The following is an 18,550-nucleotide window of genomic DNA, read 5'->3' as shown; positions in this document are numbered from 1 at the left end:
ATTTTCTAGACAAACAGCAGCTCAGGAACTTCATAGACTCAAAACCAAACCTAAAACAAGGGCTAAAGGGGCTACTATAAGACAAGACAAACCATACAACCACAACAGACCCTTACAGAAAGATGACACAAAACCCCATAATAAAAATCTCTCTCAATATCAATGGTCTAAATTCACCAATTAAGAGACACAGAGTGGCAAAATGGATTCAGAGACAGAACCAACATTCTTCTGCCTACAAGAAACTCATCTCAATAGCCAGAGAAAACACAGACTCAAAGTCAAATAATGGAAACAATCCTGCAAGCAAACACTTCCCTCAAAAAAAGCTGGGGTGGCCGTACTAGTATGCAACAGCATTAATTTTGCGTTGAAAAAGATTAGAAGGGACAGCGAAGGCTATTTTCTCTTCATCAAGGGATACGTACAACGGGAAGAAATCACACTTTTAAATGTATATGCAACTAATGAGGGAACAGCTAAATATTTTAAAAAAACTGCTAATAGATTTTAAGGAGGACATTGCTAGCAATAAAATAGTAGCTGGAGATTTCAACATCGCCTTATCACCTCTGAATAGATCAACAGAACAAAACTCAGCAAGGAAACATTGGCTTTGAAAGAAGAAATAGAAGAGAAAGGGCTTATAGACCTATTCGGGGCTTTACACCCCCAAAAGAAAGATTACACATTTTTCTCCAGTGCGCACGGAACATTTTCCAAAATAGACCATGTCCTAGGCCACAAAACATACCTCAATAGTATCGGGAAGATAGAAATAGTATCAACAATCTTTTCAGACCATGATGCATTGAGAATAGAAGTGAATCACACACAGACACAGAGAACCAAATCAAACACCTGGAAATTAAATAACTCAATGTTTAACAACGAGTGGATCAGGAAGTAAGTCAAGGACCAAATCAAAAGATACTTGGAAACAAATGAGAATGAAGACAGGAGCTACCAGAACATATGGAATGCAGTGAAAGCCATTTTAATGGGAAAATTTATAGCTCTGGAAGCATATCTCAGGACAGAAGAAAGGATGCACATAAACAACTTGATTTCACAGCTCAAGATCTTAGAAAAGAATCAACAGAAAGAGCCCAAATCGGGCAGAAGGAAAGAGATAATAAAAATTAGAGCAGAAGTCAATGACATGGAAACCAAAGAAACAATCCGAAAGATCAATGAAACCAAGAGCTGGTTCTTCGAGAAAATAAATAAGATATATAAACATTAGAAACTCTCACAAAGAAACCAAGAGAGAACCCTAATAAATTGAATCAGAAATAAGAATAGGGATATCACAACAGAAACCAAAGAAATTCAAAATATCATCAGAGACAACTTTGAAAGTCTGTATGCCATGAAACAAGAGAACCTAGAAGAAATGGATAAATTTCTGGATTCCTATCCTCTCCCAAAGCTGAATCAAGAAGATAGAGAGTATCTGAATAGACCTATTCACATCAAGGAAATTGAAACTGTAATCAAAAGTCCTCCCAAAAACAAAAGCCCAGGTCCAGATGGATTCACTAGCGAATTTTTCCAAACATTTAAAGAGAACCTATTGCCAGTTATTCTCAAGCTTTTCCAGAAAATTGAAAAAACAGAAACTCTCGCAAACAGTTTCTATGAAGCCTATATCTCTCTAATACCAAAAGGAAACAAAGACACCACAAGAAAAGAAAACTACAGACCGATATCCCTCATGAACATGGATGCGAAGATTCTCAACAAAATACTAGCAAATAGAATTCAACAACTCATCAAAAAGATCATACACCATGACCAAGTAGGATTCATCCCAGGGATGCAAGGATGGTTCAACATTTGGAAATCAATCAACATAATCCATCATATCAACAAAAGAAAAGATAAAAATCATATGATCATACCAGTAGATGCAGAGAAAGCATTTGACAAGATCCAGCACCCGTTTATGATGAAAACCCTTGCCAAAATGGTGATATAGGGGACTTTCCTCAATATAGTTAAAGCCATCTATCACAAGCCTACAGCAAACATGATCTTCAATGGAGAAAAACTGAGAGCCTTCCCTCTAAGATCAGGGACAAGGATGCCCACTCTCTCCACTACTGTTCAATATAGTACTGGAAGTAATTTCAATAGCGATTAGGCAAGAAAAAGATATTGAGGGCATCCAAGTAGGGAAGGAAGAAATCAAGCTCTCACTATTCGCAGATGATATGATACTATACTTAGAGAACCTAAAACCTCTACCAACAAACTCCTAGAAACAATAGACTTGTATAGTAAAATGGCAGGCTATAAAATCAATACCCAAAAATCCATGGCTTTCCTATATGCAAATAGTGAAAGAGAAGAAAAAGGCATGAAGAAAACAATCCCATTCACAATTGTGCCCCAGAAAATCAAGTACCTAGGAATCAGCTTAACTAAGGAAGTAAAGGACTTGTACAAAGAAAACTACAAAACGCTACTTCAGGAAATAAAAGAGGAAACGAGGAAATGGAAAAATATCCCTTGCTCATGGATGGGGAGAATTAATATTGTCAAAATGGCAATACTTCCCAAAGCACTGTACAAATTCAATGCGATCCCTATATGGATACCCATGACATTCTTCAAAGATATGGAGCAAACACCCCTGACATTTATATAGAACAATAAGCCCCACGAATAGCTAAAGCAATTCTTGGGAAAAAGAAAATGGGAGGAATCAACCTCCCCAACTTCAAACTCTACTACAAAGCAGTAATAATTAAAACAGCATGGTACTGGAACAAAGGCAGAGCTGCAGACATCTAACCCCATCAAAAAATGGGGAGAGGAAATGAACAGAAACTTTTGCAAAGAAGAAATCCAAATGACTAAAAGGCACATGAGAAAATGCTCTACATCACTAATCATCAGGGAGATGCAGATCAAAACCACAATGAAATATCATTTCACACCACAGAGACTGGCCCACATCCATAAGAACAAAAGCAACTGGTGCTGGTGCAGATATGGCGAGAAAGGGACCCTCCTTCACTGATGGTGGGAATTGCCGACTGGTTCAGCCCTTTTGGAAAACAGTATGGACGATTCTCAAAAAATTAGAAATTGAGCTCCCATTTGACCCAGCAATACCACTCCTGGGAATATATCCCAGAGAAACAAAAAACTATAGTCGAAGTGACATCTGCGCTTTGTTCTTTGCAGCACTCTTTACAATAGCCAGAATCTGAAAAAAACCTGAGTGCCCGAGAACAGACGACTGGTTAAAGAAACTTTGGTACATTTACACATTGAAGTACTATGTAGCTGTTAGAAAAGACAAAATCATGAAATTAACATACAAGTGGTACTACATGGAAAATATCATGTTAAGTGAAATAACTCAGAAGAAAGGGATAGACACAGAAAGATTGCATTCATGTGGGGAACATAAATTAACAAAATAGGAGACTAACACCCAGAATGGCCAAAATTAGTACCAGGAATTTTACTCCATGGCTTGGAGGCCAGCCACACATGCTAGGGGAAAAGGCAGCTCAGATAGAGAAGGGAGCACCAAATAAAGGGTGTTGGGAGGATCCTCCCAGGATGGAAGAAGCATGCTGAAAGTAGACTATACACCAAATATGATTGTGACCCATTGCCTCTTTTACAAACCACAATACCCAATAAGAGAGAGAGAACAAAAGGGAATGCCCTGCCACAGAGGCAGGGTGGGATGGGGGAGATGGGGGGTGGGGGGGATCCTGGGATCTGTGGTGGTGGGAAATGGGCACTGGTGGAGGGATGGTATTTGATCATTGTATAATTGAAACCCAAGCACAAAAATTTGTAAGTCTACAACTATACCTCATGGTGTCTCACTAATAAAAATTTTTTAAAATTGGCCTTTGCCCATCCACATGCCAACCAAAGGAAGGACTAGGCCTGCTTCACACGTGAGGCCATGAAGGTGTATAGGAAAGGAGGATGTGAGCACAAGTAGGATCCAAAGGGTCACATCGGCCCTAAAGTCAGGGACTCTATCAGAGTTCCATGACAGGGTATGGGGGACATCCTGCGAGCCATCAAAGCATCACGAGGGCTCAGGGGATCTCAGAGAAAACAAGTAGACATGGCTCAAGGAACAAGAGCTAAAGTAAAGAGCAGGGAGAGGAGAGGGACCTCAGGGTTCCCCGAGTGGGTGTGGTCTGTGTATGTCATGGCTATGGTTACCAACCCCACCTTCTGACCCTTTATGACATGTCACTGCTTCATAATGGAAGTGGGACTATATATACAGGCCCTTTTTGCTCAGGGTTTCAGTTTCCTACAGAATTCTGTAGGAAATGCCTTTACCTTATTCCTTTGGTCCCCCATGTGGGGACCCACCTAAAAATAATTTAATTTATGTTGATTTGCTCCTGTTTCTGTTCATTATCCTAACTCTCTTTATCTACTGCCTCAGCCACTATGCATTTGACCAGCCGAATTTATATCAGGTAAGCACACAGGGGGAGCTCCTGAAGTATTTTGTGGCAGGCCTGTGGCTAAGACTGAATTTGTTCACTTCAGTTCACTTCAATGAAGTCGCCACCAGTGTGGGCCAGCCTGAAAAGACTGAAATGATGTAGTATTCTTGTAAATGATTCAGGGAAGAAATGATTCACAACATTCTGTTGTGCTCTAAGATTGACTGAGTTTTTTGGTGATTGAAAGGAGAGAACCCACAAGCTCACTCTTTCTTTTCCTCACAGCCTGGAAGAACAGCTAGGCGCCGTCGGCGACGCCAGAGAAGGAGAGGTAAGGAGCTCTCCAAAGAGAGACCTTTCTCCTGAAAGTAGGCACCTCTGAGTGCTGAGGGGTGCTGAGTGGTGTGGGAGGTTCTTTGTGACTCTTGGGACAGAGCTGCCCGATGCCTCTGGGAGCGCTGGAGAAGCAGCTCCGCTGCTGCTCCCCTGACACGAGCCCCTCTTGCTTCTCTAGGGACCAGAGTGACATGCGACAGCCAGACGGGGCAAGAAATCTTCACGACTATCTTGGCGACGAGGTGATTCCTCTTTCCATCTTCCCGATCCAATTCCAGAGTCCTGGTGATAGCGCCCGTGGACAGGGGTGGGGGAGCCCTGGTAATGGGGTGACCCTGTCTACTGTGATAGGACGAGAAGCCTAGGGAGGAGTAACTGCACGGGGTCCCCCTCGCCCTGCCAGCCAGAAGGGCGGCTAGGGTTTCTCCTGGATTGATCCCCGTGCTCTGTGTCCTCTGCAGACACCAGATTGCCATGGGCCGGAAGGGGACACCAAATCCGACAACCACCATCTTGGCCTGCTGGGGAGGAGCCGCCGCAAGACCTGACGTTGGCAACCTGCCCCGGCCTGATCACTTTCCCCGCCGCGTGTCTGGCCCTACCATCATGGGCGACGTTCGCAACCTGCCCCGGCCTGATCGCTTTCCCCGCCGCGTGTCTGGCCCTACCATCATGGGCGCCACGATGCCACCTCCTGTCTCTGGGCCTTTTCTCCCACCACCCCCTGTCCCCCCCTCTCCACCCCTCCTCCCTCTCACCCGCTTCCTGACTCCACCGCCTTTGCTCTGCCCTCTGATAGTGTCTTGCTGGAACCTGCTCGCCTGCCCCCCATTTCTCTCGAGGCCGCCTCGTTCCCCTCAGGCGCCTCTGGCCCTGCCCTCCCATGACCATTCACCACGGGGGGCTCAAACATCTGGGGCCTGTCGGTTGGGGAGATTTGAGACCCTGGATTCCCTGGTGGCTCTCAACCATGAGGACGATCCGGCCAGCGCTGCCGTGGCCACCGAGGGCGCCCCGGCTGGTCCTCGGTCCCTGGACACCGTCAGGGGAAAGACTCCCCGGGCTCGCCAGCACCGTTGGGAAGAGGAGATGGACAGAATCGAGGAGCTCGACGAGGCTGCAGAGCCTGGAAGCCGCGGCCGGCGTTGTGGAGCTGCTGGGGGATGGGCACAGGGCCCAGAGTCCGGGGACGGGTGGCGCGGGGCATCTCGGGGCGCCAAGCGCCAGGAACAGCAGCCCCGCAGCATTTTAAAGAACCCGAGGTTCAGCCTCCTGCAGGGTCCTGCTGGGGACGCTAGAGAGTTGCTGTGGGAGTGGCCGGGCCACAACGCTGGCCGAGTCGGGGGCCGCTGGGAGGTGCTGCGCTTCAGACGCAGCAAGAGGGTCAGGTTTATTCTGCCCAAACGCGAATCGTGGTCAACTCGTTTGCGAAAATGCCTAGGGAAACTGTTCTGCTGCTCATGAAGCATGACTGTCCAATAAAACTTTTTGTCCAACAACCATGGTGGCTGACCGGGACATTCTGTGGTGGGAAAGGGGACGAGGGGGCCAGGGACTCGGAGCTTGGGCTCCGGGAGAGACCGGGGATGATGCAGCCCCGAGACTTGGTCTTGCAGCCCTTGCAGCAACTTTGGAAAGTAGAAGGATGCGCCTCCCCCCACTTCCCTGGGGAAGGTTGGAGCTATCTCAGACTTCCTGATAATGGAGTGTGCCCCCCACCCCCCGCCCCTCGCATTCTAGGGCCACGACAGCAAGAGAATCAAGAATACAGACGCTTCCTCCCTAGAAACGTGACCAAAGTTAACGTCGGCCAGACTGACAGGGGGTGGGAAGGCCTTCTCCATGGAAACAAGGGGTCCCCCTATGGAAAGGCACCCTCGAGAAGTGACCTCAAACCACAGCATTAGCTGTAGCTTCCGTGCTGAGACACTCAGCAGCACTGTGGGAGAGGACCCTGACCTGGAAGCCATGGTGACCTGGGGCACCTAGAACTGAGAAAAGGGAAGCGATGCCTCCTGGGAGAGCAGGGAAATGGGGATGTGAGCCACAATTGCCATAAGATTTTGTCCTCTGAGGAGGACCCTGGGGTAGGAGCTTCTCCAGCTGCTGACTCCCCCTGCTCCCTTCCCCACAGTGGGTCCAGGTACTGCAACAGGATGCAGGGAAGTGTCCCACACAGCATCCTGCTGCCTATACAGGGACAGTTCATATGTCTTTGACAATGATGGTCTGTCGGGATGCTGTCGGGCATGTCTCCCCCTCTGAGGATGTTTTCTGGGTTCCTCAAAGAAATGTAGGACAATACACATGACCCTTAGCTACTTATGCATTGGTTTCTGTGAAGGAGCAGCCCCATAAGGTCTTCATGTTTTTGCTGTCACTGATGTTGGTGGGCCCCACATGTAGTTCATGTGAAGTAGGAGAAGTCCATCAATTTTTCCCGATCCGCCTCTGCCACCCTGGACCCAGGGTTACCGAGTTCCCGTATCACCCCCAGAAAGAAATTTCATGAGTAAACAAGCAGTGAAATAAAATTGATTCTATTTGGTGGGTTTTTGAAGGTGTGGAAGGGGAGTGAGTGAGTGAGTGAGAGAGAGAGAGAGAGAGAGAGAGAGAGAGAGAGAGAGAGAGAGAGAGAGAGAGAAACAGACACATAATGAAGAGAACAAGGGCTTCTCCAAGGGCAGAGAGAAGCCCTACACACATCAAGCATTAGACACGAAAGCATGAAGGTAAACATCTCATGAGGGGAGTTACAGGCGACACATGGTCAGAAAAGTGGGAACAAGAGGCACATGGACTCCTCGGGCAGCATATGTGCGTCCTTTTTTGTTCAATGTGGCTTTTATAGGGTTTCTCCAACCTGCCCCCATATTGGGCTTCTCCTAGGGAAAAGTCCATTGCTAAGAAGGTTACCAGGGAGGTTGGTAGTGGTGGTGGTCTTCTTTGGGCTGAAGCACTAAAGAAGGGTATTCCAGGAATTTTCTTCCTGGGGAGGAGTCCAGTCATCTTAGGTTCCTTTGCTGCTCAAGGTCTTTCTGTTTTCTGCAAGATTGGCTTTTGCTATAGCCCTGGTAGTGGGCCTTGTACTGTCCACATCAGCACCAGGGGAAAATCCCTGGAATTCTCCCAACCGTGGAAGCATTCACAATTTGGGTTATTAAAAACCTACTATGCGATTCTAACAATAATGTGACTTCAGGTAAGATGGCACCAACACCTAGATTTTGGAAAAAGGTCAGCAAGGAAGCACCTCCAGAGAACGCAAAAATACAAGGCAAAATTCCTATGAGGCATCCATTGCAGAAATCTGTTTCAGAAAATCTCTGGAAAAGCAGGAAAAACCAAATGCACTGGTTTTCCTTACCACTTTTATCTTAGGAGACACCTGGGCTTGGTGCTCCACAATGGACACCGAAAAAAGGCGAGAGCTCCATTTGACAAGTGCTCTGAGGAGGATGGGGCGTTAGAAGGCACGTGGACGGAGAGGAAAGAAGCAGAGACTCCCAGACACTTGATTTTGCAAAGTAATGTTGGACCAACTCAAGAATAGGAGCCCCAGGTCAGAGCGCTTCCCATGTGACCAAGGCTACAAGACCACAACTATGACCACTTCAAAGACACCTTTCATGTACCCTGTTGATATGACATGTAACCCAGATTCAGCCTACCTCCTGTTCTCTAGTGTAAGCTGCTTGAAGTTGGCCAATTTGAAATATGGCAAGGATTGATATTCTTCATCAGTATAGAAATTTATACCAGGTCATGTTGGGCCAGAATATATAGTTGGGAATCTATAGCTAGGATTATATACTTCCTTAGAGATATACTAGGAGAGAATCATGCTGAGTCATGAATCTGAAGAAGAGAAACTGATTGGAATATTTGCCTTGTATTGTGGGATTTAAACAAAAAGCAACACAGTATGAAACTAATATTCAAGTTCAAGGAAATGGTCCAAAAAGACTGGTCAAAGGTTATAATTACTAAAGGGTTGTGAAAGCTGCAGTTTATTTAACATAGAGGAGGGTCCATTTTGACAACATTAGTTGCAAATGGATAAGAACTGAATATTGAAAGTAGGTGTAGGGATATTCATGATTATCTTTCCACATCGATATTGCAAACCTTAATGCCCCAAATTAGAATGAGAAAGAGATAAAGAACACAGTTGCTAGCATAAAGAATAGTTTCCTTTTTTTTTTGCAAGATTGTGATTGGGAAAAATAATAAGAAATTTATATAAAATATAAGTAGAAAAGAGAGACAGGAGGATTGTTCCAAGGGTGGCATGTATGTCTCAAGTCCCAGAGAAGTTGGCAGTTGTGATAAAAAAAAAGATACCAGTAGGAGAGAGCTGGAAACGGTCACTCTTGATACGAACTGCATGCTGAATATAGGTAAAGGAAAGCACATGATAACCTCTCAGTATCTGCATTTCAAGCCATAAGGCCTAAAGGAAGAGAGAGAGATACGCCCAGATATGACGTCAAGCCATAGAGGGGAAGATCTCTCACAGATCTTCATGATAATGAGGTGATTCCTTTCTCCTTCCCAGATCCAATTCCAGAGTTCTGTTGGTACTGCCCATGGACAGGGGTGAGGGAGCCCTGCTCATGAGGTGAGAGTGAGGTCTGGGAGGAGGGCAGGAGGCACCATGTCTACTGTGATATGGTGAGAAGCTTAGGGAGCAGCAGAGTGCACAGGGGCCCCTTCCCCTGCCAGGCAGAAGGGCATCTTCATTTTCTCCTGGATTGATTCCTTTGCTCTGTCCTCTACAGACACCTCACTTGGCACCAGAATGCCATATTCTGGCACTGGACATCACATGTGGAAACCATCAGTGCAGCCTGATGTGTAGGAGACAGAAGACATCAAAGTCTCAATCTCCCATGTGCTGATAACTTTCATACAAAGATTCTTGCTGTACTATCATGTATGTGACTATGGTGTCTAGTTGGCTCCAGAGACCCGCAGTCTCTGTGCTTTCTTTCCCACTAACCCCTCCACCCCTCCTCCCTCTGGCCTGTTCCCTAACTGCACAACCTTTTTTGGCCCTCTCCCAGCATCTTCCATGGCTCTGCTCTCATCCCACCCATTTGCCTCAAGGCCTCTCTGTCCTCCTCAGGTACTTCTCACCCCTCAGTCCCATTCCGATTATCCCTCACGGGCTCAAACATCTGGTGCCTGTAAGGTATTGTACTTTTCTACCATGGTTCAACTTGGCAGTGTGTGCCGGCATCCTGTCCTGGGCAGAGAGGGCCCTGATGGCCGTGGCCAAGAGGTCAAAGCACAGCACCCACAATTACACTCAACAGGCCCTCAGATTTTGTAATGCTCACGGTGCAGTAGCTGTTTGGTCATTTATTACAAATAATTCCTGGGAGATAGCTTCGGTGTTCTGCCTCCATGCACTTGGTTGGAGCAGCCTGCCTCAGCCACAAGGCTCTGAGTTGCTCAGTGATGAGGGAAGCTTTGAGGGCCCAATGCAGAGCGAACACAGTATACAGAACAAAGGACCCCTGCTTTGGGTCGACTCCTGGCCAGGCTTTGGTTTTCCACAGGCCAATCATTATAGACACCTCATATGAATGTCCCCCGAGTGCTCACTATTATTTCAATGACCTTGCCATCACCTTCCTGTCCCAGAACATGTCCCCTTTCATGCTTCCTCTTTCCCTACCTCTGTCTTTCCCTGGGACCCCTTCACCCACACTCATGTCCCTGCCGCTTTCTCTGCCTGAGCCACAGCCGTCTGGCCCCTCTAACCACCATGGAGATGAGACCCACGAGGCGGCCGCAATCTTGGATACGCTGGCTGGGCCTCGGCCCCTGGACACTGTTAAGCAAAGGACTGCCCAGACACAGAAGCCCGCTGAAGATCAGCAGCCTCTATTTTAGGATCTTGAGTGGGACCCTCTGCCAAAAAGCAGCCCCCAAATTAATTCCTGTGCTGGGATTCAACAGAGATCCCCAACTCCTCCTGGGAGAGGCCGAGCAAGAGAGCTCAACCATCAGGATCTGGGGGCACCGGGAACAACTGCCCATTACGCAGGGCAGAAGAGTTCAATTTACCCTCCCTGAGCCTGAAAGTCTGCCAAATACAAACTGGTTCAAAAAAGCCATAAGCCAATTATTCTGCTGTCTTTCCCCCCAACAGATTTACAGAGTAAATAAATCAACTTTGGCTTTTGATGACTATGGTGGCTTACTGGGACATTCTGTAGTGGGAAAGGGGATGAGTGGCCAGTGACTTGGAGCTTGTGCTAAAGGAGAGACAGGGCATGATGCAGCCCCTAGAGATGGCCCTGCCAACCCTTGCAATAACTTTGGAAAGAAGTATGTGCCTTCCCCACTACCCTGGGGAAGGTCTGAGCAATCTCAGATTTCCTAAAAATGGAGTGTGGCCAACCCTCCCTCGCCTTTCTGTTCTAGGGTGATTGCAAAAAGAGAATCAGGTACGGATGCTTTCCCCAAAATGTGTGACCCGAACACAATGAGTTCCAGAAACATAAATAGACCGTCCACTTGCAGATGGAGAATCTGAGCAGCCTGAGAGGTGATCGGGAGGCCTACTCCATGGAAACACAGGGTGCCCCTGTGGAAATACCCCTTGAGAAGTGGCCTCAAACCATGGGACTGGTTGTAGCTTCAGTGCTGAGACACTCAGCAGCCCTATGGGAGAGGGACCCTGACCTGGAAGCCACTGTAACTGGTGACACCTAGAGCTGAAAGAAGGGAAGCGATGCCTCCTGGGAGAGCAGGGAAATGGGGATGTGAGCAACAGAGCCACAGAGGACCCTGGTTTTCTCCTCCTCCTGAATCACCCTGCTCCCTTCCCCCCACTGGGTCCGGGTACTGTACTGGGATTCTGTAAAGAGTGTGCCACACAGTATTTTGCTGCCCATGCACAGTCCTTATGTCTTTGAGGAGGAGGGGTCTGCAGGGATGCAGCCAGGTATGTCTCCCCCTCTGGGATGTTTTCCAGGTTTCTCGTTAGAGAATACACAATACACAAAGCCCTTAGTTCCTTATACATGGTCTTCTGTGTAGGAGGTGACCCTATGGTCTCATTTTTGGCTGGCACTGATATCGGTTTTCCCCACGGATGGCTCATGTGAAGAGAGGAGAATACGATGGTCTATGTCTGCCCCTGCCACCCAGGAGCCAGGGTTACTGGGTTCCTGTGTCACCTGAGAAAGGAATTTCAGGAGTAGACAAGCAGTGAACTAAAATAGCGTTTATTTGGAGGGATTTTGAAGGTGTGGAAGGTTAGAGAGTGAGTTAGGCAGAGAGAGAAAGAGAGAGAGAGGGAGAGAGATATAGAGAACAGAGACAGAGAGAGGGAAAGAGAGAGAGAGAGACAGAGAGACAAAGAGGGAGAGAGAAAGGCACTTCAGAGAGATCATGGGCTTCTCCAAGGGCAGAGAGAACCATCCACACATCCGAGCCTTAGAAACAAGAGTACTCATCTCAAGAGAGGAGTTCCTGAGGTCAAATGTGCTCAGCAATGTGGGCACAAGCAGCACTTGGTCTCCTCAGGCAGCTTAGGAGAACCCTTCCTTTGTTCAAGTTGGCTTTTGTAAGCCAACTTGCACCCACGTGGGCTTTTTCCTAGGTAAAAGGCCTTTGCTAAGGGGGTTACCAGGGAAGTTGGGAGTGGTCATGGTCTTCTTTGGGCTGAATACCTAAAGTAGGGTATTCGAAGAATTTTATTCTTGGGGAGGGGTTCGATATCCTCAGGGTCCCTTGCTGCTCTAAGTCTTATCAGGCCTTAGTTTCTGCTTTTCCTATTTACTTCAAGATCTGCTTTTGCCAATGCCTTGGAGCAGGTCTTCACTATCCTGTCTATATCAGGGCCAGGTTGTAATCCCTGGAATTCTCCAACCAAGGAAACATTCAAAATTAGAATATTTATAAACCTACCTTGCAATTCCAATAACAGTGTGACTTAAGGTAAGATGGCACCAACACCAATACTCAGCAAGTAGTGCTGCTCTGCTCTGGGAGGCCTTACAGGCCACACTGGCAGTGCATAAGACAAGATGGGAACATGCAAGGTATATGCTCCGGTCCTGTGGCCTGTTCCTCCAACACTTTAATTTTCTTATTCTTACTGCTTCTGCCAAATGAAGGAGTGTTCATAATACTGACAGCCACGTGCTTAATGATAAGAGCTCCTATGTAAGAATGGGATTAAAGAGCAGAAATAACACAGTGGGTTAGAGGCAGGCGATGCGATCACTTTGTAGTCGTTTCTTTAAACTTTGAAAGGGCTAGAAGGATCAAGTCGATATCTTGCATGTGCTAGGCACTGAATCAAATCCCTGACAATCTCCCACTCCCCCAAATTCTGTTAAGGGTCCCTGAAGCTCCCATTATAACTAGGATCCCTCAAAACTAGGAAACCCCTTTAATATTGTAATTTGCATTCAATAGGACATAAAAGTGTTCACGGAAAGTTATAGAATTATTTTAAGATCTGAATGGTACCTATTAACACTATAGAAAAGTATATAATAATTATGTACATTATGAATCAAAGTCTTTATTTTCCCTGGTCTGATGACTTTCCCTCTCAGGACCCTTGGTGTATAATCACGGATGTGATGAGAGTGTCATCATGGCTCCAGAGACCCTCTGTCTCTGTGCTCTCTCTCCCACCACCTTAAAATCCCTCCTCCCTCTTGCCTACTCCCTCACTGCACAGTCATTTCTGGCCCTCTCCCAGCACCTCCCATGGCTCTGCTCACCTCCCACCCATTTCCCTCAAGGCCCCTGTGTCCCTCTGAGGCCCCTCTCACCCCTCACTCCCATTTCCATTTTCCAACACCCAATCAAACATCTGGTGCCTGTTTCTTATTGGACGTTTCCCCAAAGGCTCACTTTGGCTCTGAGTGCCCCTATCCTGCCCTGGGCCTGGCACTTATGTCAGCCAGCATATTGTATGCAGGGGGCTCTGTTGTCTGCGGCCAAGGCACTAATCACATTCACCTGCCCCTCCTAATTTATTATGGTCAGAGTGCAGTCATTTGCTTTTTTAGTCTTTGTTTAGAACCAATTGGTGCAATAAATTTATTGCTAACTTTTTGGAGTCTGGCCTGCTCTCCTGCACCTGAATCTCGCTGTGTGGATGGCGGCCGAACCTCTTACACTGCACACTTCACCATCACAATCCCCACATGCTCTGTGGGGTCTACACCCGAATGACTCATGAATTTTGTGCGAAATCTAGCCTGCAAGACATAGCCTTCAGCAGCCCTGAGCTCGGCTGGAGCAGCCTTCGTCAGCCACAAGACTCTGAACTGCTCACTGGTGAGCAAATCTTTGGGGGCCCGACAAGGAGCGAACACGCTATTTTCGTTCTGCAGAACGATCTGCCCTGCTCGGGGTCCACTCGTGGCCAGGCCTTGGGTATGCCGCCGTGCAACCGTTATAGACACCTCCAACGAATTGCCCCTCAGTCTTCCTAACACTTCAATAATCTGGCAGTCAAGTTACTGGCCCAGACCACGGCCTACTCATGCTCCCTCTGGCCGGCCTGCCTCTTTCTTTCCCTGAGACCCCCTTCCTTCATCCCCTCCCGTGTCCCTGCCACTGTCTCTGCCCAAGCCGCATCCGTCTTGGCCCCTCTTCCCGCCTCGGAGATGAGATGAGCTCAGCGGCCGCAATCCAAGACACCCCGGCTGGTCCTCGGCCCCTGGACACTGTTAAGCCAAGGTCTGCCCTGGCGCGAAGCCCGCTGATGATCAGAAGCCTCAATGTGAGGAGCTTGAGTGGGACCGTCTGGCGAGAAGCAACCCCCAAAGAAAAGCCTGCGCTGGGGATTCTGCGGGGAGCCCCCCAGACTCCTGCTGGGAGGGGCGAGCGAGAGCTCAACGGGTCACGGGGTGCCCGCAACAACTGCCCCTGAGGCTGCGCAGAAGAGCTCGATTCACCCTCCCCATCCCGATCCTCTTCCGAAGGAAAACCGTTTCCTAAAGGCCTTCCGCCAACTTTTCTGTTGCACTTTGGCCAGCAGAGATAGCGAATAAATCAACCCAGTGGTGATTAGGGATGACTATGGTGGCTTCCTGGGACATTTTGTGGTGGGAAAGAGGACGAGGGGACCAGTGAATGGAGCTTGTGCTAAGGGAGAGACAGGGGAAGATGCAGCGCCTAGAGCTGGCCCTGCCATCTCTTTCAGCAACTTTTGAAAGTAGAAGTATGAGCCTCCACACTTGCCTGGGGAAGGTTGGAGCAATCTCACGCTTCCTGAAACTGGACCTTGGCCAAATCCTGTCATTCACATTGTAGGGCCATTGCAAAAAGAGAAACCAGGGTACAGATGCTTCCCCCCAAAAATGTGGCCTAATCTCGATGAAGCCCAGAAACAGAAATAGACCGACCACCTGCAGGTGTGGGTGGTGTGCTGCCCGAGAGGTGTTGGGGAGGCTTTCTCCATGGAAACACGGGGTCCCCCTGCTCAGTGGAAAGGCTCCCTTGAGAAGTGATCTCAGCCCAAGGGACTGGCTCTAGTTTCAGTACTGAGCCACTCAGTCGCACTGTGTGTGGGAGAGGGACCTTGACCTGGAGGCCACTGTAACCCGAGGGCACCTCGAGCTGAGAGATGGGAAATGATGCCTCCTGGGAGAGCAGGGAAATGAGGATATGAGCAACTCTTTCTTAGGAGATTCTCCTGGGAGGAGGACCCTGGTGTATGATCTTCACCTCCTCGTGACTCACCCTGCTTCCATCCCCATGGTGGGTCCTGTTACTGCACCACGATGCAGTGGAGAGTGTCTCAACAGCATCCTGCTGCCAGTACAGGGACAGTCCGTGTGTCTCTGAGGATGATAGTTCTTTAGGGATGCTGCCAGGCATGTCTCTGCCTCTAGGGATGATTTCTGTGTTGCTCTTTATAGACACACGGGACAATACACAAGACACTTAGCTCCTTATACATTGGCTTCTCTGAAGGAGGTAGCCCTATGGTCTTCATGTTTTTGCTGGCACTGATGTTGCTGTGTCCCATGGGTGGTTCATGTGAAGTGGGGAGGAGAAGATGGTCACTTTCTCCTAATTCGCCTCTGCCACCCAGGATCCAGGGTAACTGGGTTCCTGTCTCACTTGCTGAAAGGAATTTCATGAGTAGACAAGCAAGTATAGCTAACTAGATTTCTTTGGAGGGTTTTTAAGGTGTTAGGGTAGGGGGAGAGAGAGTGAGAGACAGAGAGAGAAAGAAAGAGAGACACTCAACAGAGAATGCGGGCTTCTCCAAGGGCAGAGAGAGCCCCACCACACATCCTAGCATTAGACATGAAAGCATGAAAGTACACATCTCAAGAGTGGAGATGCAGCTGACACATGTGCATGATCACGTGGGCACAAACAGCACATAGCCTTCTCAGGCATATATGCGGGCCCTTCCTTTTTTCATTGTGGCTTTTATAGTGTTTCTCCAATGTACCGCCACGTGGGGCTTTTATAAGGTTTCCCAACGTACCACCACATAGGTAAAAGTCCATTGCTAAGGAGGTTCCCAGGGAGCTTGGGAGTGGTGGTGGTTATCTTTGGGCTGAATCATTAAAATAGGGTATTAAAGGAATTTACTCCATGGGAAGGGGTCCAATCTCCAAAGGGTCCCTTGCTTCTCAAGGTCTTATCAGGCCTTTGTTCCTGCTTTTCCTGTTTTCTGCAAGGTTGGCTTTTGCCTTTTCCTTGAGTGTGGGCCTTCCCTATCATGCCTATATCAGCACCAGGGCATAATTTTTGGAATTCTCCCAACCAAGGAAACATTAAGAATTTGGGGTACTTAAAATCCTACTATGTGTTTCCAATCAAAAAGGGACTTCAGATGGCACCAACAACTATATTTTGGAAACAGGTCTGCAAGGAGGAACCCCCATAGAACTCAAATACATGGTGAAATTTCCTTCAGAGCACAGGATGGCCTGTTGTGGAAAATCCCTGGAAAAGCAGGAAAAAAACAAGTGGCACTGGAAATCACACACAAAGGAGCACCCCTTAGATTAACAGCACACCTATGGGAGGAGACCATCTAAGCCCTAAAACAATGCTGGGATATCGTGAAATAACTCAATGAATGGGCTGGAACAATAGCACAGCAGGTAGGGGGTTTGCCTTGCACATTGGCTTTACATCCCCAAAGGAAGGAATGCACATTTTTTTCCAGTGCACACAGAACTTCTTCCAAAATAGATCACGTGCTGGGACACGAAACATTCGTCAATAGGAGCAGGAAGATAGATATCATATCAACTACCTTTTCAGACCACCATGCACTGAAAAAAGATCTTAATCACGCACAGACTCAAGAAACAAATCAAACACCTAAATTAAAAAACTGAATGTTGAACAGAGAGTGTGTCAGAAGGGATGAAATCAAAAGATAACCTGGAAACAAATGAGAATGAAGACATGATTTACCTGAACCTATTAGACACAGCTAACACCATGTTAAGGGGACAATTTATAGCTCTGCAAGCATTTTTCAGGAAGGAAGAAAGGGCCCACATAAAAAAAAAAAACTTGATTTCACAGGTCTAGATCTGAGAAAAGGACCAACAAATGTAGCCCAAACCAGGCAGAAGGAAAGAAATAACAAAACTTAGAGCAGAAATAAACGACATGGAAATCCAAAAACCAATTTTTGAAAGACCAATGAAAACAAGAGCTGGTTCTTTGAGAAATAAACAAAATTGATAAACCACTAGCAAGACTCACAACAAAAGAGAGAGAAAACCCAAATAAACTGAATCAGAAATGAAAAAGGAGACACCACCACAGAAACTGACGAAATTCAAAAAATCCTCAGAGACTACTTTGAAAGTCTGTAATCCGTGACAAAAGAGATCCTAGAAGAAATGAATCTACTCCTTGATTTCTATAATTTCCCAAAATTGAACCAAGAAGATTTGGATCACCTGAATAAACCTACCCCTGTCAAGGAAATTGAAACTGTAATCAAAATTCTTCCCCAAAACAAAAGCCCAGGTCTAGATGGATTCACTAGCAAATTCTTCCAAACATTTCAAGAGGAACTGTTGCCAGTTCTTCTCAAACTTTTCTTCTCAAAATGAAGAAGAAACTTTCCCAAACAGTTTCTATGAGGCTCATATATCCTTAATTACAAAAGTACACAAAGATACCACTAAAAAAGAAAACTACAAGCCAATTTCCCTGATGAACACGAACGCAAAGGTCCTCAACAAAATACTAGCAAATAGTATCCAACATCTCATCAAAAAGATCATACAACAGGACCAAGTGGGATTCTTCTGGGAAATACAAGGGTGGCTTAACTTTCCATAATCAATCAACATAATGCATCATATCAACCAAAGAAAAAATAAAAACCATATGATCATATCAATAGATGCAGACAAAACATTTCACAAGATCCAGCTCCCTTTCATGATGAAAACTTTCGCCACAGCGGGAGGGCGTTTGCCTTGCATGCAGCCAACGTGGCCGACCCGAGTTCGATTCCTCCGCCCCTCTCGGAGAGCCCGGCAAGCTACCAAGAGTAACTCGGCCGCACTGTAGAGCCTGGCAAGCTCCCCATGACGTATTCGATATGCCAGACACAGTAACAACAAAGTCTCCAATGGAGACGTTACTGGGCCCGCTCGAGCAAATCGATGATCAACGGGGAGGGCCTTTACTTTACTTTACTTTTCTTCAATATCATCAAAGCCATCTACCACAAACCTATGGCAAGCATTATCCTCAATGGGGAAAAACTAGGCGCCTTCCCTCTAAGATCAGGG

The sequence above is a fragment of the Sorex fumeus genome, unplaced genomic scaffold (genome assembly GCF_029834395.1).
Source record: "Sorex fumeus unplaced genomic scaffold, SorFum_2.1 ptg000044l, whole genome shotgun sequence".
Classification (NCBI taxonomy): domain Eukaryota; kingdom Metazoa; phylum Chordata; class Mammalia; order Eulipotyphla; family Soricidae; genus Sorex; species Sorex fumeus.
Note: the sequence above shows the minus strand (reverse complement) of the source record.